The sequence below is a fragment of the Octopus bimaculoides genome, chromosome 9, assembly GCF_001194135.2.
Source record: "Octopus bimaculoides isolate UCB-OBI-ISO-001 chromosome 9, ASM119413v2, whole genome shotgun sequence".
In the NCBI taxonomy this organism is placed as follows: Eukaryota; Metazoa; Mollusca; class Cephalopoda; order Octopoda; family Octopodidae; genus Octopus; species Octopus bimaculoides.
In genome coordinates this window covers 8,265,110-8,268,670 of record NC_068989.1, presented here as the reverse complement: position 1 = coordinate 8,268,670, position 3,561 = coordinate 8,265,110, and positions in this window count along the sequence as shown.

Sequence of the window (3,561 nt, the reverse complement as noted above, 5' to 3'; positions counted from 1 at the left end):
TATATATATATATATAATAAATCTCTGAGCGAGACGATGATGATGATATATATGTGTGTGTGTGTGTGTGTGTGTGTGTGTGTGTATGCATATATACGCACACAGATGAATGTGTATACATCTATATATATATTTACCGAGAGTTATGAAAGTTATGCAAAGTAAATAAAGGCCATGCGATAAACAGACATATATATATTTAGAGACATACACATACGTGTGCGTGTGAGTCTGTGTGAGTGTGTATGTTGTTTGTGTGTGAGTGTGTGTGTGTGTGTGTGTGTGTGTGTGTGTGTATGTGTGTGTGTGTGTGTGTGTTTTGTGTGGAACTACACTCATACTCAAATATGCAGACGTATAGACGCACTCATACTTCCACACACTAACCTCCATACATAAACACACCAAAAAATACCACGTAACCTTCTCCGATCCATACACACATTGATATTTATCGTATTTATATATACACATATTCTTCCATACATAACGTGTAGGCACGGATATGAGATCATTTGCAATCATACATGTGTGCATAGATACGTATTTGTATACGGGCTTATCCACATGTTTGCAAATATACGATAAACACAGAGACAGTCGGGTCTTCTCGCACACACATACACACTTCGAAGCTAGACCTCAATGGAGAAATCAATGTATCTGTGTGTGTGTGTACGAGTGTGTGCCTATATATACATATAATACATATATACATATATGTGTGTGTATTAAAGTGAAGAGTGTGTATGTGTAACATGGTGTGTGACTAAAAGTGTGTCAAATTTTCTTATTTATCCATACATGTATGTATACGCTTGTACATCAGTACGTATGTATGCGTGTCTGTGTGTATGTATATACGTACGCATGTGCGCATGAACGCGTATATATATATATATATATATATGTGTGTGTGTGGGTGTGTGTGTGTATGTGTGTGTGTGTGTGTGTGTGTGTGTGTGTGTGTATATATTTATATATATATATACATGCATACATATATATACATATACATGTATATATCAATACATGAATATTATATGTGTGTAGAATTGTATCTATATTTTAATTTTGTTTGTATATATGTGTGTGTGTGTCTATTATGCATCTATGTATGTGAGTTCTGTGTATGCATTTAATGCAAGCATGCACACCCGTACATAGACACACGCACAAATGCGCACGCACAAATGCGCACGCACAAATGCGCACGCACAGAGACACGTGTGTGAATACGTGTGCTTGTATGCTTGTGTGTGTGTGTGATTGTACTTGTGCTGGTGTCCGGATTTTTTTTTCTCTGTACCCACTTTTAGTGTTACATAATGTCCGGCACAGTCTCATTTCCGCTGCTACTATGACACAACATCCGTATCAGTTCTGTCTGTTAGCAATATCACACAACGACCACAGCACTCAAGTTTCCACTACCGTCAGCCGAAGACCTTTAAACCGCTTCCACCACTACTACTGTCACACAACCTCCGTCCTACTACTGTCCTTGGCACTGTCACACCATATCCATCATATACCTCTCTCTAAACTTGTCCCTTCATCTCTCCCACATAATATTTGTCGAACATTTACCACCACACGTGCAACATAGTATCTTTGACACACCTGCCACGACCACTGTCACACACTATCACACACTGTCCTTGACGGTCCTCTTACCAACCCAATTACACGATATTGGTGACACTTCAGTCCCCACTTCTGACACAAAGTTCTTCATATTCCGACCTTCCCCTTCACTGATGTTATACACACTTCATCATTATGTGGTTACTCTTAATACAAAGAGACCGGTCCTCTTTTGTTTATAGGTATGCAACACAACGTTTATCACATTCCTGATTCGATCTCGGCACACAGTGTTACATTCCCATTTCTACCCCTGGAAAACAGGGGTAGAAAACAGTATCCGTCAAAATCTATTTTCACCACTAGCAAACCCTATCTGTTACATTGCTGTTGCCAGTACCAGCACAACACATCACAATCCTGTCTTTATGACTGGTACACAGTACACAGCACCCATCACAAACATGTCTCCAAATAAACATCTGTGACCATCATCGGTCCCTGCTGTTATGCACAGTCTGATAAAGATCTGGCAATACTACTTATACAACGCAACGCTCGTCACACTCCTCTCTGTTTCTGTCACAAAATATCCTTCATTTAGATACCATATTTCATAGCATATAAGACGCGCTTTTTGAATTTTTTCTATCAAAAGTACCTCAAAATGTTACACATGGTCTTCTATGAGATGTTCGGTCCCCGCAATATACTAAAAACTTCTCTTTTGAAAATGTGCGGCTGAAATTGGGCTGCGACTCATATTTTTGTGCGTCCTTTTTTCCATCAAATGCTGTAACTCCTTCAGTTTTTATCAACGTCCGTCTGCCTTCCATTCACCATTGTTAAACTGCAACAGCCATAGCCCTCTCTCCACCTCTGGCGCAAAACTTTCATCACAACCGCCATTCTATTTCGGAGTCACTGCAACTGTTAGAATACTTCCACCAGCATTGCCACACAAAATCATACCAGTCTCACTTCAACGATTGAAGCATTTGTCAGTCCCGTTTCCAGCACCACCAGGCAATCTCAAACTCAATGACCTTTTCAACACTGCCATACACTAAAATTCACTCCAGCTTCTGTTACGGATTTTGTGCCAAAGTAGCAGCGGAAATTAGACTGTGCCAGACACAAAACATCCAACAGGCTATATTACAATTTTCCATCCTCATTTCACTCTTCCAAAAATATAATGCATTATCAACATGACCACAAATTATAAAAGAACTTCCTACAGTATTGTAGTCGTGGAAATACCTGCATCCCATATTCCAATCCAACTGTTCTGCTACCAAAATTGTCACGTAATCAAAATCAGATTTGTCTCCAATAAATTACTTTAAAATCTCATCAATATCCATCGATGTTCTTTCACACAAATCCAAACAAGCATAAGTACCGTTTGATTTTCTCAGACTTCTGGCATAAGAGACGGCACAGGCCCACAACAATTCTACAAAACTATTCCCTATGTTACAAGTCTACATCGCTCAGATGACCGCTTTAAATACAATAATTCTATACTCATGCATAAGAGATCCGGTTCGAAAATGGAATCTAGTCGTGCGTTACACGAATGTTAATTTTGCACAGGCAGAGTTATGGCTGTGGAAATTAAGAAGCTAGCTTGGCTGTGACATGGTTTTGGGCTCAGCCTCACTGAGCGGCATTTTTGGCAAGTGTATTGTACTATATATAGCACACGTAGTGTGCAAAGAATCACATATACAGTATGGAAAACGATACTCGGGAGGGCGAGTATGTAGTCGTGTTTTGCATTTGTAATAGAATAAATATGTACAAATTATAAAAATAAACTTAAAAATTTACAGTACAGTACTGTTTGTACTTCGCAGATTTTCACCTATAACGAGGGGTTTGGGAACGTAGCACGCACGATAGTCGAGGGGTTACTGTATGTATATGCGCATATATATATATATATATATATATATATATATATATATA